This window comes from Gorilla gorilla, chromosome Y (genome assembly GCF_029281585.2).
Source record: "Gorilla gorilla gorilla isolate KB3781 chromosome Y, NHGRI_mGorGor1-v2.1_pri, whole genome shotgun sequence".
Lineage (NCBI taxonomy): Eukaryota > Metazoa > Chordata > Mammalia > Primates > Hominidae > Gorilla > Gorilla gorilla.
In genome coordinates this window covers 26,906,818-26,929,864 of record NC_073248.2, presented here as the reverse complement: position 1 = coordinate 26,929,864, position 23,047 = coordinate 26,906,818, and positions in this window count along the sequence as shown.

Below are 23,047 nucleotides of genomic sequence, written 5' to 3'. Positions count from 1 at the left end.
ATCAGTGATAAGATTTTTTGAAATATGATTTTTGGCCAGTTGTACATCTTCCTTAGAAAAGTGTATTTTCATGTCTTTTGCCCACTTTCTAATGTGGTTGTTTCTTTCCTGTAATATTAGACATTTGTCAAATGCATAGTTTGCAGAAATTATCTTCTATTGTGGAGGTTGTCTGTTTACACTGTTGATAGTTTGTTATGCTGTGTAAAAGCTCTTTCATTCAATGATATCTCAAAATACTACACACTGGGTCTAGTATACACTGCTGGGGTGATGGGTGTACTGAAATCTCACAAATCACCTCTAAATAACTTATTCATGTAAGCAGACACCACCTGTTCTCCCAAAACTACTTAAATAATAAAAACATAATAAATAAAATACCCAGGTGATTGTAAAAAAATGCCTTTTATAATACCTTACAATGTTTTCCACATGTGAGTCAAATATGATTATAAAATAATAATACATAAAAAAGACATACAAATGGCAAAGTTAAAATCACAGTAAGATATATTCCATCTGATAGAACGGCTTTTATTTAAAAACTCACTGAAGTTAGGCTGGGCTTGGTGGCTTACTCCTGTAATCCTAGTCTTTCGGGAGCCTGAGGCAGGTCAATCACTTAAGGTCAGGAGGTCAAGACCAGCCTTGCCAATATGGTGAAAGCTGTCTCTACCAAAATTGCGAAAATTAGCCATGGTGGCATGTACCTATAATCCCAGCTACTTAGGAGGCTGAGGCAGGAGAATCGCTTCACCCCAAAAGGCAGATGTTGCAGTGAGCTGACATCATGCCACTACATTCCAGTTTGGGTGGCAGAATGAGACATGCCACAAAAATAAATAAATAAATAAATAAATAAATAAATAAACAAACATTAAAAAATGAAAATACAGAAATTAAAAATAACTGGTGACAGTATGAAGAAATGGGAACCCTGTATGCTGTTGGTAGAATTGTGCATCAATAGAGACATTAAGAAAAAACAATGTAGAGTTTTCCTTAGAAAACTAAACATGGAACTATCCCACTTCCAGATATATATCCAAAACAACTAAAATGGGTATGTTGAAGAGTTATGTTCATATGCTCTCAGGTTCATTGCAACATTATTCACAATGGATAAGATATGAAAGGAAACTATATGTGTTCATTGTCAGATAAATAGAAAGAAAATCTGGTACATATACACAATGAAATATGATTCAACCTTTAAAAGTAATGAAATACTGTTATTTGAGATGATAAGGGTGAACTCAAAGGTCATTATACTTAGTAAAGTAAGCCAGACACAAGAGACAAATACCACATGATCTCATTTATATGTGAAACCTTAAAAGTCAAACTCATAGAAATAAAGAGTAGAATGATGATTATCACAGGATAGAAGAAAGGGCTGAATAGAGAAATTAAAAATGTTGGTTACACATACATAATTATAGACAGGAGAATTGTGATTTAGTAATCTTTCTTACAAATGGTGACTAAAATAACAATTTATTACATATTTCAAATTACTAAAACCATAAATCTTAAATGTTTTGACAAAATATAAGTATTTAAAGTCATGAATTTGTTAATTACCTTGATTGAACAACTTTACAATGTAAGCATATATCAAAACATCAAGTTGTATTGTATCGTACAAATATATAATGTATAAAATTTTTATTTGTAATTGTGTAAATTGTAATAAAGTTTTTAAAAATAAAAATAAATTATCACAATAGAGAAAAAATAATCATTTTGCTACCTGACTTAATAAAATGGAAAATTAAAGACATTTTAATTTCAACAATAGTTTTAATATTTAAAAAATTGATTCAAATATTTTGATTAAATAATACTAACAAATATTTTAATTTTAAAACTTTATGTGACATTTTAAGATAAGACTTACAGTCATAAAATAATCTTACGGTTGTATTAAGTTTCTTTTGTTTGCCTTAAAAAAATTACTTCTTCAATACAGTAAAAACATTTATATGTCCGTGTCTGAAAGAAAAGTACTATAACAAGAGTTTATTTTTATTGTATAAGGCAAACTACTTTCCTCTTTGCAAAAAAAAAAGTTTTTTTATTTTATTATGTATCTTTATTTTTAATGTAAATTTTTATTAATGCATAATAATTGTATATATGTATGGAGTACATGCAATATTTTGATACATACATAAAATATGTAATGATCAGGTTAGGGTATTTAGAATATCCACCATCAAATATTTATCATTTCATTGTGTTGAAAACTTAAAATCTTCTTGTCTAGCTATTTTAAAATATACAACATATTGTTATTAACTATAGTCACCCTATACTGCTATCAAACATTAGAGTTTATTCCTTCTATCTAACTATATGTTAGTACCCATTAACCCATCTCTGTTTACCACCCCCAACTTCACACAACCCTCCCAGTCTCTGGTAATTATCACTCTATTCTCTCTACTTTTCTGACATCAATTATTTTAGCATCCACATATGAGTGAGAACATTTAATATTTGTCTTTGTGTGCCTGGTTTAATTCACTTCACATAATGACCTCCCTTTCCAGTTATGTTGATGGACACTTCACTTGATTTCATGTTACACTGTTGTGAACAATGCCACAAAAAAGCATGGAAGCACAGGTATTTATTTGATGTATTGACTTCCTTTGCAGTAGATATCTAGCAATGAAATTGTTGAATTGAATAGTAATTCTATTTTCATTTTTTTAGGAATCTTCATATTGTTTTCCACAGTGGCTGCATTAGTTTAAGTTTCCACCAACAGTATTTTAGAGTTCCCATTTCTCTCATCCTTACCAAGATTTTTTGTTCCTTGTCTGTAATAAAACCATTCTGATTGGGGTAAGGTGATAACCCATTGTGGTTTTTGATTTTGCATTTCCATGATGATTAGTAATGTTGACCGTGTTTCATATACCTGTTTGCCATTTGCACATTTTCTCTTTATAAAAGTCTATTAATATATTTTGCCCTGCTTTTAATGAGATTTTTTAATGTAAACATATATAAGATCTTTGTATATTTTGGATGTTTAGTGCCCTAAGAGATAAGTAGGTTGCAAACATTTCCTCTCATTTAACAGAAAGTCTTTCACTCTATTGGTTATTTCTTTTGCTGTGCAAAACTTTTCAATTTAAGTCCCATTTGTCAATTTTCATTTTTCTCTGCTGTGCTTTTGAGATCTTAGTCACAATTTCCTCCTCTAGGCCAACATCCAAACGTATATTTCTGGGTTTTCTTTTAGTGCTTTAATGTTTCAGGTCTCACATTCCCAAATATTTCATATATCTTGAGTTGATTTATATATATTGTGAGAGATAAGAGGCACAGGTATTCTTCTGCATGTGGCTATCCAGTTTTCCAGCAATATATATTAGGACGATTTCTTTTACTGAGTTTAAATTCTTATCAGTTATGTCAAAGATCACTTAGCTATAAATATCTTTAACTGTTACTTATGGCTGTATTCTTTATTACTAAAAGTAGTCTATGTGTCTATTTTCATACCACTAACATGCTGTTTTGGTCACTACAGACTTGTATTTTTGAAGTCAAGTAGTATAATGCCTTTAACATTTTTCTATTTGCTCAAAATTGGTTTGTTTATATGTCCTCTTTTGCATTTTATAAGAATTTCAAGATTAAAAAATATTCTGTGAATAATGATGTTGGTATTTTTATAGGGTTGCACTAAGTATGCAGCTTGTTTTGGACAATGTGATCATTTCAATGATACTTTATCTTTTAGACCATAAGCTTAGTCCATGTTTTCCCAGTTGTTTTTGTCATGTAAAATTTATTTTAACATTTTTTGTGTATGCAGTTTTCCTTGTAGTAATTGTTCACATCCTTTTTAAAATTTAGTCCTAGGTAGTTTAATATTTTGCAGCTATTATGAATGAGATTGACTTCTTGATTTCTTTCTCAGCTAGATGACTATTGTATGAAAATGCAAGTTGTTGTAACCTACAATTTTACTGAACTTATTTGTCAAATATAAATTTTTTGTGAAGTCTTTAGGTGTTTCTGCATTTAAGATCATATTGCCAGAAAAGAGGGACAGTTTGACTTTCTCATTTCTAATTTGGATACTTTTATTTCCTTCTTTAGCCTGATGGCTCTGGCTAATACTCCCAGTGTTGTGGTGAATAGGAGTGATGAACATGGGCATCTTTGTATTGTTCTATTTTTAAGAAGAAGGACATTTAACTTTTTTCCATTTAAAGTGATGTTGGCTGTGGGTTTGTCATTTATATGCTTTATTATTCAATGTATGTTCCTCTATGTGTACTTGTTGAGTGTTTTTTTATCATGACAAAGTGCTGAATTTTATCAAATGCTTTTCCTGTGTCCTTTATTCTGTTGATGTGATATATTATGCTTAAGGATTTGCTTGTGTTGAACCAGGCCTGCATCTATGGTGTAGATTCCACTTTATCTTCATGCAACACTTTTTGATTTGCTGCTGGATTCTGTTTGGCGATATTTTGCTGAGAATTTTTTTATCTGTGTTCAGCAGCGATATACAACTGAAGTTGTTGTGCTATTATTATTATTGTTTTATCCTTGTTTGGTTTGGCTATCAGGATGATGCTGGCCTTCTGGAATGAATTGAGAAGAATTTTCTCTTCTTTGATCATTTTTCAAATAGTTTCAGAAGAACTGATAGTTCTTCTGTATACATGTTGCAGAATGTGGCGAAGAACCTATCCAATTTTTGGATTTTATTTGTTGGAAGACTTTTCATTATTGATTCAATCTTCTTAACCATTGTTGGTCTGTTCAGGTTTTCCATTTGTTATTGATTCAGTCTTGTGTAATTGCATGATTTCAAAAATTTGTTCATTTCTGCTAAACTTTCCAGTTCATTTATGTATGGTTGTTCATCATAGTCTCTGATAATCTCTTTGTATTATATCACTTGTAATGTCTTTTTTTTATTTCTGATGTTCTTTATTTGGCTTTTCTCTTTCGTCTTGGTTTGTCTAGCTAGAAGTTTATCAATTTTCTTTATATTTTCAAATTATGTTTTGTTTCAATTTTTTTTAGTCTCTTTAATTTTAGCTCTACTAAGATTATTTTTATTGCTTTGTTCTGCTACATTTGGATTTTTTGTTCATGCTTTCTAGTTCCTTGAGGAACATTTTTAGATTGTTAATTTATAATATCTTTTTCCTTTTTTGTGTAGGTATTTATTGGTATGAATTTTATCCTTTTAGTATTGCTTTTGCTGTATTGCACAAGTTTCATATATTGTGTTTCCACATTCAATTGTTTCAAGCAATTATTAAATAAATTTTAACAATTTTTTATTACTTGGTGGTCATTCAAGAGTATGTTGTTTAACTTTTATGTATTTGTATAGTATAATTTCGAGAGTTTGGGTAGATATTGTTTCTACTTTTATTCTACTGTGGTATAACAAAAGTATTTGATATGATTTTGACTTTTTAAAATTTACGAAGACTGATGAATGCTGATATATGATCTATCCTGAAGAATGTTTTATGTGCTGATTTTAAAAATGCCTATTTTGCAATTGTTGAAAAGAGTGTTCTGTAAATATCTATGTGGTTTAAAATATATCTTAACCCAATGTATCTTTATTGATTTTTGGTATAAATGGGCTGTCTAATGCTGAAGCTGGGGTATTGAAGTTCTTTCAATATTATTGTATTGCAGTATATCTCTCTTCTTAGACTCTCTTCTTAACACTGAGTGCTCCAGTGTTAGATGCGTGTATGTATTTAAAATTATTACCTTCTCATTTGATTGATTCCATTATTATTAGGTAATAATCTACTTGATTTTTTTCTTTCAGCTGTTCTTGATTTGAAGTCTGTTTTATCTGATATGAGTGCAGGTACTTCAATTGACTTTTGGTTTCTATTTGCATAGAATAAACGTGTGTGTGTGTGTGTGTATCTTTATTTTCAGTCTCTGTGGTAAGGTGAGCTTCTTGTAAAAAGCATATCGATGGGTCATGATTAGTTCAACTCATCCAGTCATTCTATGTCTTTTACCTGAAGATTGCAGTCCATTTACATTGAGATTTTCATTAGCTGTGAGGTTTATTTCTTGTTATATTAACTATTTTCTAGGTGTTTATATATTTTCATTACTTTCTTTTTCTCATATTTTTCTCTTTATGGTTTATTGATTTCTGTGGTGACATCATTTGCATCCTTTCTTTACTTTCTTTGTGTGACTGCTTTACATGTGAGTTTTACAATTCTGTGTGATTTTATAATGGGTAATGTCATCCTTTACTTCCAGATTTAGGACTTCCTGGAAAATTTCTTGTCGGTCCAGTCTAGTGGTAACAAATTTCCTCAGAATTTCCTTGTCTGGGAAAGACATTATTTATTTTAGGAAGGATATTATTGCTGGGTATTTCATTCTTGACTCCCAGTATTTTCTCTCTAAGCACTATGAATATATCATTTTATTATTTTCTGACTGAAACGTTTAGGCTCAGAAGTTTGCATTAGTTTGGTGATTTTTTTTCCCTTTATAGGTAATTAGATGCTTTTCTATTGCTCCTTTTAAGATTCACTCTTTGTATTTTACTTTAGACAAATTATAAAATGTCACAAGTATAACTTTTTGCATTGTGTTTACCTGGGAATCATTCAGGCTCCTTTATCTGAATATATAAATATATTGATAGACTTGGGAAATCTTTATCTATTATTTTATTAAATAAAATTTCTAATTTAAAAATTTTCCATTCACCCTTATAATATTAATAATTTGCTTATTTACTTTCTGTACATTGTCCTATATGTCATGAAGGCTTTTACTCATTTTTAATTTTTTAAAATTTTATCTAATCATGTTATTTCAAAATACCTGTCTTCGTGTTTCAATATTATTTCTTTTGCTAAGAGAGGCTATTGTAGTTTTAAAATGCATTTGTATTTTCTTCAATTATTCAGCTTCAGAATTCCTATATTTAATTTTTTAAATTATCTATTTGGTAAAATTCTCATTCATATTCTTAATTTTTTTCTGATTTGTTTGCATTAATTTTCTGGATTCCCTTGTTTTTCAAGGCTTCTTTAAAAATCAGCATTTTGAATTATTGACCCAGAATTTTGCAAGTTACATTTTAACTGAAACCTGTTACTTGAAAATTACTGTCTTCGATTAGTGGTGTTACATTTTCTAGTTTGTTATGTTTTCTCTGTCCTTACATTAATATCTGCAAATATGGTGTAACAGTCACTTCTTCCAATTTTTTTAAACTACATTCATGGGGAGAATTTTTTCCTGAAGAATGTATATATTTTCTTGGTTGTATAGAATGATCTAACTTTAATTTTAGGTGCCTGTCATAGTGTGATCTCTGTATAAGTTGTTCAGGAATACACAGGATTAGTTGCATCTGTAATTTTCTCAGTGACTTTGTGTGGAGACTTGTGGTAAAATTTTGCTGTAGAGTAGAATCCCATGTGGGCAGTCTTTGGGCCCCAGTGGTAGCACCAGTGAGCCGAGTGTGACTGTTCATTGGTTCCAGAGGGGTTTATGCTGGCACTATACGATCCAGTTGTGGATCTTGTTGAGGGGTGGATTTTTTGACTCAAGGTAGCTTGTTATGATAAGATGTAGGTAGTGGCAGTGATAATCCAGGCATATAGGTGATCCTTAGGACTCCTGAGCAACTGATGAGATGGGGTTGATGGCAGGAGCAGTGGTGGGGCAACTGATTAGAACCCTAGCAATTCATGCTGATATTGGTGGTGTCTGCAGTGGGTTGGGTGGGCCAGTCCTCTGGTCTACTGGTAACATGTTCAGATTGATGTCAACTGGTGGTACTGGCTAGTTGTGTTAGCTTGTCCTTTGATCCAGGGAGGAGTAACTGGGCTGAAAAATTAGTAGGCCATTGGATGTACTAGGAGCACAGGAACAGGCCAGCAGACTTGTTCTCAGACCCCTTGGTGGTGCATACAGACGCTGACTGTGACTTAAAGAAAATAATATTCTTCAGGACACCAGCAGAGTGCTCAACTGTCAGCTGTGACAGCTGGGCTGCATTGCTGCCACTGGGGAGTGTGAGGCCCCTGTCAGCTAGAGAAGCATGGGGAGACAACAGTGGAAACTGTGGCCTGCCTTTACTTTGGTCTTGCAGCATCCTATTTCAGTGTGGTATTATTTGTTCTATGTATACATGGGAGTGCTCAGTCTTCCCTATCTTTTCTCAGACCAGTGACAGCAACAGCAGTGACCATATCATTCTGAACTCAGGACAGAACACGGATTCTGGTAGTTATCTCTCATAGAAATACCAGGCTGAAGCAACTCTGGACTCACACGTTTGTGGTACTCTATTTGATCTCTCGTTCTGGAGCAATTTATCTTTGCAATACCTAGGCAGCTGTCTATGTCAGGTGTAATGACCACACAAAAGGAGATGTTTTCTCACAGCTAAGATTGTTAAATCTAATGGTGCAAATGTGGAGTTCTTTCTTTTACTTTTTCCTGTGTCTAGTGTCTTCCCCTAGCTCCAAGACAATTGGTTTACTCTCCTTCCTTACTTTTGGTTGTTCCTATTACATCTCTGTTGAGTCTCAATATTCCTTCTTAGATAATCCATTGTATGAATATTTATTTGCTATTTGTGTTCTCTTGTGGGAAACGTGCATACTAGCTGGATCTATTCAGCCATCTTGATTCTCTCTTTTCTCAAGTGGGAAAGTAAAATTTTATCAAATGTTTTATTGTGTATAACGAGATGACCATAAGATTTTTGTCCTACATTCTGTGGATGTGGTGTATCATATTTATTGATTGGTGTTTGCTGAACCATTCTTGCATACCTGTAACAAATCTCACTTGATTATGTTGCATAATCTTTTTGATGCACTATTGAATTTTGTTTACTACTACTACATTGAGGTTGTTTGTGTCTATATTCATCAGGGATAATGGTCTTTAGTTTTCTCTTTTTTATTGTATTCTTGTCCTTTGTTGGTCAAGGTAATACTCACCTCAAAAAATAAGTTAGGGAGTATTCCTTTCTCCTATTTTGAAATAGTTGGAGGAGAATTGGTTTTACTTCTTTGTAATTTGGTACACTGCAGGAATTAGGCTTTCCAATCCTAGAGTTTTTTTGCATTGGAAGACATTTATTATTAATTCAATTGTTATTGATTGTTGGTCTCTTTTGATTTTCTATGTCTCCCTAATTCAATCTTGTTAGGTTATGTATGTGTAAGAATTAATTCATTTCCTCTAGTGCTTCCATGTTGTCAATGGATAGCTGCTTATAATAGTTTCTGATAATCCTTTTTATTTTTGTATCTGTTGTAACTTTTTTTGTTTTTGATTTTATTTATTTGATTTTTCTTCTTTGTCTTAGTCCAACTAGTGGCTTATCACTTTTTTCCCAAAAAAATTACATTTTGCTATTTTTAAAATATTTTTTAAGTCACTACTTGGTTCAGTCTCCTCTGATATTTACTATTTCTTTATTTCTATGTGTTTAGGTTTTCTTTTGTTTTGCTTTTTAAAGCTGCTTAAAAGTGCATTCTTTGGTTGTTTACTTATTTCTTGTTTGCTTTTTTGATATGAGTATTTATTGTTATAAATTTTCCTCTTAATACTGCTTATGCTACTTGTTACTATTGTTTGTTCCAAAAATTATTTGAATTTTTCTTATATCTTTATTGACTCGATTGTTGCTCAGAAACATAGTTTAATTTTTCTATATTTAGATGGATTCCAAAGATCCTTTTGTTATTAATTTATAGTTTTTTCCAGTTGTAGTCTGAGAAGATAATTAATATGATTTCATTATTTCTAATGTTGAGACTTATTTTCTGTCTTAACAAATTATCTATCCTAGAGAATGACCCATGTGCTAATGAGAAAAACTGTATTCTGCAACTGCAAAATAAAATGTTCTGTAAAGGTTGGTAGTTCCATTTGGTCTAAAGTTCAGCTTAAACCAGATTTTACTTTTTGTTTTCTGTCTAGATTTTCTCTCTAATACTGAGAGTAGAGTGTTAAAGTCTCCAAATATTATTGTACTGGAGTTCATCTCTGTCTTTCAATCTAATAATATTAGCTCTATATATTTGGATGTTTCAGTGTTAGGTGAAGATATATTTAAAATTGTTATATCATCTTGCTGAAGGCTCCTTTTGTGTTACATAATGACTTTCTTTTTCTTCTTACTTCTTTTGGCTTACAGTCTGGTTTACCAGATATAAGCATAGCTACTCCCACTCATTTTTGCTTTTTGTTTGCGTGAAATTTCTTTTTTTTTATTTCTTCACTTTCAGTCAATATGTTCCTTTAAAAACAAAGTGAATTCCCCATTGGCTGCATATAATTAAGTCCTGTTTTTCATATTATTCAGCCAGTCTACTATTTAATTTAATCTATTTATACTGGATGTTATTATTGATAGGTTAGGACCTATTTTTGTCTTTTGTTAATTACTTTCTCATTTTCTTATTTTTTCTTACAACTTTGTTTTAAGTGTAAAGCATAATATGCAAGATTATTACACGGGCAAAATACATGTTCCTGGGGTTTAATGTATAAATGGGTTCAGCACCCAATTATTGAGCATAGTGCCTAAGAAGTTGTAATCATTCTCTTCCTTCCACCCTCTGCCCTCAGTTAGAACCTTGTGTCTATTGATACCTTCTTTGTGTCCATGTGTACTTAAGGTTTATCTCACATTTACAAGTTAGAATATGTAGTATTGGGTTTTCTGCTTTTGCTTAAAATAATGGCCTCCAACCCTATTCATATTGCCACAAAGACTATGGTTTCATTCTTTATATGGCTGTGCAGTATTTCATGGTATACATGTACCACATTTTCTTTATGCAGTTCACCTTTGATGGAAATCTAAGTTAATCTCTTGTTTTACTTTTATGTCTTCAATCTATTTTGAGTTAATTTTTGTATGTGGTAAAATATAGGCATCTTGTTTCAATCTTTTGCATATGGTTAGCCAGTTTTCCAGTACCATTTACTGAACAGGGAGTTCTCTTCCCATTGCTTATTATTTGTGACTTTGTCAAAAATCTTAGAGTTATAGATGTGTAGCTTAATTTCTGCATTCTTTATCCTGTTTCATTGGTCTTTGTGTCTGTTTTTGTAGCCATACCATACTGTTTTGGTTACTGTAGCCTTGTAGTATAGCTTGTATTTGGGTAGTACCATGCTTCCCCCTTCACTCTTTTTACTCAGTTTGCTTCAGTAATTCAGACACTTTTTTAATTCTATATTAATTTTGGATTTTTTTGTTTCATAGAAGTACCATTCAATCTGTACAAAAAATTAGCGGGCACCTGTAGTCCCAGCTACTTGGGAGGCCAAGGCAGGAGAATGTCATGAATCTGGGAGGTGGAGCTTGCAGTGGGCTGAGATCATGCCCCTGCACTCTGGCCTGGGAGACAGAGCAAGACTCTGTCTCAAAAAAAAAAAAAAAAAAAAAAAAAAGAAAAGAAAAGAAAAAGAAAAAAAGAAATAGCATTCAATCTGTACATAGCTTCATGTAGTATGGTCATTTAGAAAAGTTTGTTCTTCCTCATTCCATGCTCATGGGTAGGAAGAATCAATATCATGAAAATGGCCATACTGCCCAGGGTAATTTATAGATTCAATGCCATCCGCATCAAGCTACCAATGACTTTCTTCATAGAACTGGAAAAAAACTACTTTAAAGTTCATATGGAAACAAAAAAGAGCCCATGTTGCCAAGTCAATCCTAAGCCAAAAGAACAAAGCTGGAGGCATCACGCTACCTGACTTCAAACTATACGGCAAGGCTACAGTAACCAAAACAGCATGGTACTGGTACCAAAACGGAGACATAGACCAATGGAACAGAACAGATCCCTCAGAAATAATGCCGCATATCTACAATTATCTGATCTTTGACAAACCTGACAAAAACAAGAAATGAAGAAAGGATTCCCTACTTAATAAATGGTGCTGGGAAAACTGGCTAGCCATATGTAGAAAGCTGAAACTGGATCCCTTCTTTACACCTCATACAAAAATTAATTCAAGATGGATTAAAGACTTAAATGTTAGACCTAAAACCATAAAAACCCTAAAAGAACACCTAGGCAATACTATTCAGGACATAGGCATGGGCAAGGACTTCATGTCTAAAACACCAAAAGCAATGGCAACAAAAGACAAAATTGACAAATGGGATCTAATTAAACTAAAGAGCTTCTGCACAGCAAAACAAACTACCACCAAAGGGAACAGGCAACCTACAGAATGGGAGAAAATTTTTGCAATCCACTCATCTGACAAAGGGCTAATATCCAGAATCTACAATGAACTCAAACAAATTTACAAGAAAATAACAAACAACCCCATCAAAAAGTGGGTGAAGGATATGAACAGATACTTCTCAAAAGAAGACATTTATGTAGCCAAAAGACACATGAAAAAATGCTCATCATCACTGGACATCAGAGAAATGCAAATCAAAACCACAATGAGATACAAACTCACACCAGTTAGAATGGTGATCATTAAAAAGTCAGGAAACAAGAGGTGCTGGAGAGGATGTGGAGAAATAGGAACACTTTTACACTGTTGATGGGACTGTACACTAGTTCAACCATTGTGGAAGAAGGTGTGGTGATTCCTCAGGGATCTAGAACTAGAAATACCATTTGACCCAGCCATCCCATTACTGGGTGTATACCCAAAGGATTACAAAACATGCTTCTATAAGGACACATGCATGCATATGTTTATTGTGGCACTATTCACAATAGCAAAGACTTGAAACCAACCCAGATGTCCAACAATGATAGACTGGATTAAGAAAATATGGCACATATACACCATGGAATATTATGCAGCCATAAAAAAGGATGAGTTCATGTCCTTTGTAGGGACATGGATGAAGCTGGAAACCATCATTCTCAGCAAACTATTGCAAGGACAAAAAAACAAACACTGCATGTTCTCACTCATAGGTGGAAATTGAACAATGAGAACACATGGACACAGGAAGGGGAACATCACACACCAGGGCCTGTTGTGGGGTGGCGGGATGGGGGAGGGATAGCATTAGGAGATATACCTAATATTAAATGACGAGTTAATGGGTGCAGCACAGCAACATGGCACATATATACATAAGTTACAAACCTATACGTTGTGCACATGTACCCTACAACTTAAAGTATAATAAAAAAAATATTGGTTCTTCCTTTAATCAACATGAACTGTTTCTGTATTTGTTCGTGTCATAAGTGATGATTTTCATCATCAGTGTTTTGTAATCCTTTTTAGAAACCATTTACCTCCAAGTTTACCTGGATCCTTGGATATTTTATTATTTTTGAGGCTATTGCAAATGGAATTGTATTTTTGATTAGGCTCTTAGTTTGAATGTTATTAGTGTATAAAAGTGCTGTGATTTTTGTGTGTTGCTTTTGTGTGCTGAAACATTGCTGAAGTAGTTTATCAGTTTTAGAAGCCTTGAGGCAAAGTCTATTAGGTTTTCTAGGCATAGAATTATATAATGTAAAAAGAGAGATAGTTTGACTTTCTCTCTTTCTATTTGAATGTGTTTTATTCATTTTGTTGCTGATTGTTCTGGCTAGGACACTCTACCTTTCATTCTGGGTGTAGGTAGTAGTGTATACTTTGTATGATCTAGCTGGCTTTCAGCAGCATCAGTGGTAACTGTTATTTTTCTTTCTTTCCTTTTTTTTTTTTTTGTTTTTGAGACAGAGTTTTACTCTTGTTGCCCAGGGTGGAGTGCAATGGCACGATCTCGGCTCGCTGCAACCTCTGCCTTCCAGATTCAAGCAATTCTCCTCCCTCAGCCTCCCAAGTAGCTGGGATCACAGGCATGTGCTACCATGCTTGGCTATTTTTTTTTTTTTTAGTAGAGACAGAGTTTCACCATGTTAGTCAGCCTGGTCTTGACCTCCTGACCTCAGGTGATCCACCCACCTCAGCCTCCCAAGTATCTGTGATGGCTGCAGATGTTCATGAGGCTGTGGCGAGGGTTTTCCAGTAATAGCGTTACTAGGCATTTCGGTACTTTGATCCCAAAAGTGGGTAAACCACACCTGTCCCTTGGACCACAGAGCATCCAGTGGTGTACGTTGACACCATTGTTAGAGAGGCCAGGATGGCCGATTCTTGGGCCTACATGCAACTTGTTCTGGTGACAACATTGGCAGCAGTGAACTGAGCAGATGGGTGGGTTTGCAGACCCCTGGGCATTCTGTGTGGCATGAAAAATGGCTGTTGTGGTGAGACATTCCCTGTAATTTCAGGTGACGCATGCTGGTTTAAGTTGTGATAGTAACAAGCTAAGAGGGCCAGGGTCTAGGCCCCAAGGAGACATGTGAATGGGTGCCCATAGTGATTGTAGGAGTAGGCTCAAGCAGCTGATAGCTTGATTCTTTGTGAAACCCTCTGGTGGTATGTGTACAGGTACTGTGTGACAGATAGGAAAGAGCAATCTTCACAACTGTATGTAGTGTGTTTATGTATTGTAATGGATTGGTGGTTGGTGGGATTAACCTAACTTCAGGCCTCTTAATAATGAACACAGGTGAAGGCTGTAATGGTTAGGGCAAGGCAATTCTCTGAATCATGAGTGGAGTGTCAGGTGGTGGAAGCATCACTTGTAGTTGTGGGTGGGGAGACTCTTCTCAGGGCATGTATAATGACATGGTGATTTTGCTGTGGGTGGAGCAATATGGCTGTCAGTGATTCTGGTCTTAGACTCTGGAGAACATATATTTTGGCTTATTTTGGCTCAGTCGTGTTCTCCTTAGTACACTGCAACTCTAATTTCACAGGGTGTAGGATAGTGTGTGCTAGAGTGCTGGGGAAGAGGCCACACATCTGGGTCTAACTAATATTATAACACTGTAGCCCTCCATATAGACAGAGAGGATGTCAGTGTGATTCCAGACATATGGAGAGGCAGTTACTGTTGAATTTCAGGGCAAGATGCAGTCTAGAAAAAGCTGGGCTGTCAAAATGGTGCCATGCTGCAGCTCCTGTGTGTCAGAGGGATTGTGGCACCCAGTGTGAGCTCTCTTTCTGAAAGAATAATGTTACACAGACCCCAGAGAGCTATTTATACTAGGCTCAGGGCCTGTGAGAGTGGGATAGTTTGATATAGCTAGGTTGCTGGAATCCATGTGGAAATGGGTGTGGCTAGGGATCTCTCAATTATGCTTTATCCAAAATGAGAAGGTTCTTTTATCTCCAAGTAAATCCTGGTTGTCTCATTTTTTTTTCCTCCTGTGCCTGAGGTATTTCTTGTCACTTTTCTCCAGAATTCAAGTGTTCTGTTTAAGATGCTCTATTTAAACTGTAATTATTGTAATTGTTGTTTTGGCTTTTTGTAGAGGAGGTGTCTGTTGCTTCTTGTAAAGAACTATGATGCCTCCCTGTTTATTCCATGTGTTTCAGATCTACAACATGATGCTTTGATTTATATGTACATTGTGAAATAATTACTACAGTCAAGTAATGATTGTATTTATAATCTCATGAAGTTATCTTATTTTGTTGATTGGATATAACATTTATTACATTAGCAAATATCTAAAATATTAAAAAATTAACTATAGTCTTCATGCTGTACCTTAAATTTCTTTACTTATTTATCCTACATAACTATAACTTTGTGCTCTTTACCTATGGCTTCATAACCTCTACCCACACCTGGTAGCAACCATTCTACTGTCTATTTATTCAATATTTCTTCAGTTTCTGTATGTAATGGAAATCATGCAGCATTTGTTTCTGTGTTGGGCTTAATTTACTTAGCTTAATTTTCTCCAGGCTTATGTATTTTGTAAAAAATGACAGGATTTACTTATTGATTAGGGATGAATAACATTTGATTGTATGAAAAGCCTTCAAAAAGATCATGTAAAATGTATATTATTTTAAATCTATGCATGAATTTCAAAAAAATTTGCCCCAAATACGTGAGTACTATCTTATTATAACACAACTGAACAATATTTAGTTTAAGGTACTAAGAAGTGCAGTATATTGGTTTGAAAAGAGTCCCTGTCAGAGCAACATCAATTCTGTGAAAACTGAAACCAAAACAAACATCAAATTTATAGTGAAGCTTGAATGAAGGAATAATACAACCATTGATGCTTCAAAAAAGTTTCCTATCTGTTAAAATTATTTGAATAAATGTTTTAGGATCTTCATCCCACTTATTTAAAATTTTTATTGAATGCTCTTCTCTTACTGTTAGCTGACCTCGGTACAACAGTTTGGGACCTCATTCAATTGGAAGGTTTGCTCAACTTTAATTTTTTAGTCAAAATTTAGTAAGTTAAAATAGTTGAGATGTCTGTGATGTTGGCCGTTGTGTCTGATGTTAATCATCCGTTCTTTTTAGGACATTATAAAGATTAATTTTTTTCTTGAAAATATGTGTGGATGGTCGGCTGCTAGAAGGTTAATTTTTAACATCTGATTTCTTCTTAAAATGAGATATGTTTGTAAACTGCTGATAAGACAACATAAAAATATATAAATTGTGATATCAAAAATTTTAAATATGTGGGGGAGTAAAAGTGTAAAGTTTTTGTATGTAATCAAAGTTCAGTTGTTATCAGCTTAAAGTAGCCTCTTTTAGCAAGGCACAACTCATTCTCGGCCTCTTTTAGCAAAGAACAACTCACTCTCACCAAGGGTCTCTGGAATCCCAGGAGGTTAGTTCATTACTACCGTGCACATGTGAGTTGGCAGGGAGAGCTGCTTAGAGAAGAAGTAGGAACAAAACTCCAGCCAGTGTGATTCCTAGAGGGTTTGTTGTCTGTAGTGGAGCATGGGCAGGCACACCCATTCCCTAGGCCTGACTTGCTGCTGTAGGATACTTTAGCCATAGGGGAACTGTCAGACCTCAGCTTTGCAGGGCCATCTTGCGCATGAGATAGGGCTGGTCTAGCCTGAGCACCCTTCAGTTGGCTGTCCCCTGCTGGGGCCCCAGACTGGCCATGCCTGCTTGCAGTGCAGCCTTGAGTGCCCAGGTGAGAAGTACCTCCTGGGACCCATATCGTAGTTCCTGTGCTGGTGGAATGCATTTTACTGGCAGAGAGCTCCAGCAGAGTGTTGCTTTAAGAAACACACCATCCTGCCAACTCTCTCCCCGCACTGCAGCCTCCCCCATATCAATTTGCCTGCATGCACTGGCTCACAGTTATCTCCAAATTTCCTTGACAATGCATGTGTGCACAAGAGGACCTGGCCTTCCCATCTCTGCCAGTGTGTGTATGTGCACGCACATGCCTGTGTGCACTCTGCCATGCCACTACTGCCAGTGTGAGTGCATTCTGTTTTCCATGTCTGATGAACTGGCATGCCCATAGGAACATTGGTGGGCACAAAGTACACCAGCTCCACCCCTGCTAGCACCCTGCCCCTGTGCAATGCTGCCACCAGTGTGGAACTAGCCATGGAAACCAGTGGACACACCCCAACCCTGAGCATCCATAGCCATCCATGTGAATGAGAACAGAGGGTGCACACAGCCCTGCACCCACCAGCATTCCACCCCCATGCTAACATATCCACTGGCACAAATGCTCACACAGACACCAGCAGGGGCACCCCACCCAGCTGTGCCATGCTAACACCAACGACTACTGTAAAAAACTGCACAAAGGCCAGTACCCTGGGACCTGCAACAGCCAACAGGGGTACACTCCATTTCATTGCCACTAGCACCGGAAAACAAGGACTGGTCACCTTCCTTACTAAGCACTTTGGATGGCACCGACCACTGGATACAGTGACCAGAGGCCTGAAAGCACCTCAGTCCCTCTAGCACAGCAGATCCCAAACTTGGAGGAGCCAGAGAACAAAGCTGGGACTGCTTAACATTCACCCATAATTACAGGATGCAGTTCAGAATTCTGAGCTTAGCCTTTCCTCCCAAATAAGACCTTTCAGAAATGAAGCCATTCAACTGAACCCACCTAATACCACTATCCAACCCCAAATGAAATCAAATAGGATAAAGAGAAAAACAAAAACTATCAAAGGACACAACTTCAAAGACAGAAGGAACATCAGCCCACAAAGATGAGTAAGAATGCACCAATATGTAGCCACCTTTCTTGTGAGCTATCACCCAGAGTTCTTTATCTCAAGTTCATGATGATTAACGATCATGAACACAAAGGTGTGGTTGGAGCAAAAGTTTAATAAGTGAAAGAAGAAAGCTCTCTGCTGACAGAGAGGGGAGCCTGAATGGGTTAACTTCTGTGAGGCTGGGGTTCAGGGATTTTATGCATTGGGAAGGGAAAGAAATGTGCTTAGTCTGTGGGCTATCTTGGAAAAAGCTTGCTCAGGTTGGCCCACAGCCTTGGCCCAGACCAAACAGGAGCTGAAGAGAGGATTCATAGAGGTAGCTTAGGTTAGCCTGGGAATTATCAGGAGCTGACGTGAAAGGTTGGCCTGGGATTTTGGCCTGGAACCAATCAAGGAACTGAAGTGATAATTAATAGAGGTCAAGCTCATCGTCTATAAAGGAAAGGAAAGTGCCCATCAGAACCCACTGGAGTCCACAGTGTTCATACCCACAAAAGAAGAAGAAACTTTTTTCCTGGGAACTCACTGATTATACAAAGGACAAAGGCATTTCTGTGTCAATCCTTGTGCTGCTAATTTGCATCATGATCGTTCGGTGTGAAGAATTCCCTTTAGCATTTCTTATAAGGCATTTCTTATCCCTCTCAGTCTCTGTTTATTTGGGAAGGTCTTTATCTCTCCTTAATTCTAAAGCACATCTTTGACATATACAGCACCCTTGGTTGATAGTTATTTTTGTTTTCCCTTCATCACTTTTGATATGTCAGCCTACTCTCTCGTAGCCTATAAGATTTCTGCTGAGAAATCTGCTGCTAACCTTGGACTATCTTATATGTTCTGTCCTTCTTTTCTCTTGAGCTATCAGGATTTGGTCTTTGTCCTAAATTTTGGACAGTTTAATTATAATATGTCTTTGTGTCATCTTATTTGGATTGAATCTGTTTGGAAACCTTTGATCTTTCTGTACTGAGATTTATATTTCTCCAATTTTTGAGAGTTTTCTGCTATTATCATTTAAAATGAGATTTCTGCCTCTCCTTCTTTTCCTTTTACATTGATTTCTGCCCTTTTGAAAATATAGAGACTTATTCTAGGCTTTGCAGACTGGCTTTGTCTGGGAGTCTTGTCCTTGCAGACTGGCTTTGTCTGGGAAAGCCCTCTTCCAGTCATCCTTTCCTGAGATTCTGGATAGGACGCCTGGAATGTCTGAAGGTAGTCATTGGTCAGGCTGGAGTCATTGGGCAGGCTAACCTGGTGCCTTGGTCAGCAGGTAGAAAGGCCTGGCACCTACATCTGCATTGCTGGTCCTGACTCCTGTATCTACTGGGGTGGACCTGTGAATTGCATCTGTAGAGATGGGCCTGGAGGTTGGGTAAATGAGGATGAGCCAAAAGCTAGTATGTGTGGAGGTTGGCCTAAAATCTGGACCCACAAAGGCTGACATAACATCAGGGTGGGCCTTTAACTTAAGTCCTAAAAGGCTGGTTTGTCACTGGGGTTGTAGGAGATTGGTGAAGGTGGTGGGAAAAAATGTAGAAAGATGCAAACCCTCTTGGAAAGCCAGGAGGTTTTACAAAAGCTTTGGAAAATGATTTGGCTGAAGGCAGCCAGATTCTCTTATCCAGTGCCTGAAAGCTTAGTTTAGATAACAGGGGGATGTAAAGAAATTTATCTAGATAAGTTAGTTTACTTAGGCCTAGGAACCTGGCCTTTAATCATCTGTGTACACAGGACTACTCTCTCAGGGAGGGTGAGCATGTTAATTACCCACAAGTGTTTTTACTCAAGACCTTTGTCATTAAATCTGTACTGAATAAATGCCTGTAGTGCCAGCTTGTCAGGGCCAAGGCTGCTACAACTCTTTCTGTGGGTGGTCTGGTCCTCTAGCCCACTCTTTCACTGGATATCTATGTTGCAGTGCATTTGTTAATTTGCTTCTTGGTCAGGATCTGTGGGTTGGACATGGCAGGTGGTGTCCTGTGTGAGGAACACTGCAATAGATTGAGATGGAACCCTTGAAAACAAAGGTGAGGAGACCATGCAGTCAGTAAGTCATTGGTGCCAACTCAGGATTTCCAGGCTTGAATGAATTGTTCAGGCTAGAGTTTCATTATGGGGCAACTGTTATCAGCACAACAGAAGCAGTACATGAAAGCATTGAGGCCAGATGTGGTGGCTCACGCCTGTAATCCCAGCACTTTGGGAGGCCGAGGTGGGCAGATCATGAGGTCAGGAGATCCAGACCATCCTGGCTAACATGGTGAAACCCCATCTCCACTAAAAAATACAAAAAACATAGCCAAGTATGGTAACAGGTGCATGTAGTCCCAGCTACTCAGGAGGCTGAGGCAGGAGAATGGTGTGAACCTGGAAGACGGAGCTTGCCGTGAGATGAGACCATGCCACTGCACTCCAGCCTGGGTGACAGAGCAAGACTCTGTTACAAGAACAATAAATAAAAAATAAATAAAAGTATTGAAACAGCTGCTTAAATCTATCAGAGCCTTGGTTTTGCAGGCTCAATTAAGGGACCTAATGCAAACTGCTGTTTTCCATAACCCATGGTTCCCAGGAGAATTCATGCTAGACACAGAGCTCTGGGAACAAGTGGGGAGAAATCTTAAACAACATCATGTGCTAGGGCAATGAGTCCTAGTAACATCTCTGATGTTATGGGTTTTAGTTAGGGTGGCTCTGGTCCTGCTTTACACAGCAGAGCCTAAAAAAGAGGAGGGAGGAGGAACCATCACCTATCTTACCACCTTATCTCTACTGAATAAATCCCTCAGCCCCACTATTACTGGGCCAAAATAACAAAGAGAAAATGGAGGTATTTTCTGAGCCCCCTCTTAAAATAAATTGGAAAAAAGACAGGAGATACACTACAGTTATGGGACCCTGTCTTAGGTAAGTGGCATTAAAAGGGGAGCTCTTAGCCTGCCCAGTAGTGCAAGATCGACAAAGCAATCAGGTACATAAAGAGATAAGGAAAACCATTAGAGATAATGGAGCCACTAGCTCATTTACAAAAGGATTAATTGAGGCCATAGCAGACAACTTATCTATGACTCCATGAGACTGCTCAGTGCTAGCTAAAACAACTTTAAACACTAGTCAATGTCTCCTCTGGAGGGCAGCATTTGATGAATTCTGTGAACAGTAAACCCTTTTCTAACCATAGCCACTGTTATTCCTCTCCTACCCTTAATGGGACTCTCTCAAGATCCAATCTGGGTAGAACAGTAGCCTTTAAAGGGAGAGAAATTACCAACAGCCCATGAGTTAGTTGAGGAGCAATTAAAAACCAGTCATATAGAACCGTCAAACAGCCCTTCGAATTCACCCATTTTCTTCAATCCCAAATGGAAAATGGAGACTTTTTGCATGACTTACATGCTGTCAATGCTAATCTGCAACCTATGGGGCCCTTTCAGCAGGGGCTCCCTCACCTTGCAGTGATTTATCAAGATTGGCCTATAATCATTACTGACTTAAAAGACTGCTTTTATACTATCCCCCATGCAAAACAGGACACAGAAAACTTCCGTTTACAATATCAGCTATCAATAAGGAAAAGCCAGCTCACCAATTTTATTGGAAGGTACTTCCTCAAGGTATGCTAAAGAGTCATACCATATGTCAGTATCAGGTAAATCAAGTTTACTCTACAGTAGAAAAAAAATTCAGATTACAAGATTGTTCATTTTATTGATATTTTACTAGCAGCCCCAACAGAGCCAGTACTTTTAAAGTTATATGCCTCTGTCATAAAGAATACACAGTTAAGAGATTTAATCATAGCACCTAAAAAAAATACAGATGTCTTCTCTTTGGAAAAATCTTGGGTACCTACTACCTTCTTGGTCAGTAAGACCTCAAAATGTTTAATTAAATGCTAGCACCTTAAATGATTATCAGAAATTACGAGGCGATATTAACTGGCTTTGCTTCATCTTAGACATAACTAGTGATAAGTTACAGAACCAGTTTTCTATGCTAAAAGGCAGTGTGTCCGGAATTGCTTCCTTCCATTAGGTTCTTGGTCTTGCAGACTTCAATAATGAAGCCGCAGACCCTCGCAGTGAGTGTTATAGTTCTTAAAGACGGTGTGTCCAGAGTTGGTTCCTTCAGATGTTCGTGGTCTCACTGACTTCAGGAGTGAAGCTGCAGACCTCCTCAGTGAATGTTACAGCTCTTAAAGATGGCGCGTCCAGAATTGTTTTTTTTTCCTCCTGGTGGGTTCGTGGTCTTGCTGAGTTCAGGAAAGAAGCTGCAGACCTTCACAATGATTGTTACAGCTCTTAAAGGTGGCTCATCCAGAGTTGTTCATTCTTCCAGTGGGTTTGTGGTCTGCTGGCTTCAGGAGTGAAGCTGCAGACCTTTGTGGTGTTACAGATCATAAAGGTAGTGTGGACCCAAAAAGAGCAGCAGCAAGATTTATTGCAAAAACTGAAAGAACAAAGGTCCCACAGCATGGAAGGGGACATGATGGGTTGCCGCTCCTGGCTCTGGTGGCCTGCTTTTTCCCCCTTATTTGGCCCCACCTACATCCTGCTGATTGATCCATTTTATAGAGTGCTGATTGGTCCTTTTTTACAGAGTGCTTATTGGTGGATTTACAAACGTTTAGCTAGACACAGAGTGCTGATTGGGGCATTTACAATCCTTTAGCTAGACAGAAAAGTTCTCCAAGTCCCCACCCAACCCAGAAGCCCAGCTGGCTTCACTTCTTAGCAATACTGCCCTAGACTCTCCCAAGTATTTAACTCCTGCAGCACAAAGAGAAACTGAAGAGATAGAGCAAGCTATTTCTCAGAAGCAACTAGATTGCATAGATGCATGGTATTCAGTTCAGTTGTTTGTTTTTCCCACTAAACAGTCTCCTACAGGGTTAATAGGACAGATGGCCCCAGGGCTGTGCTCTCTAGAATGAGTTTTTTCCTCA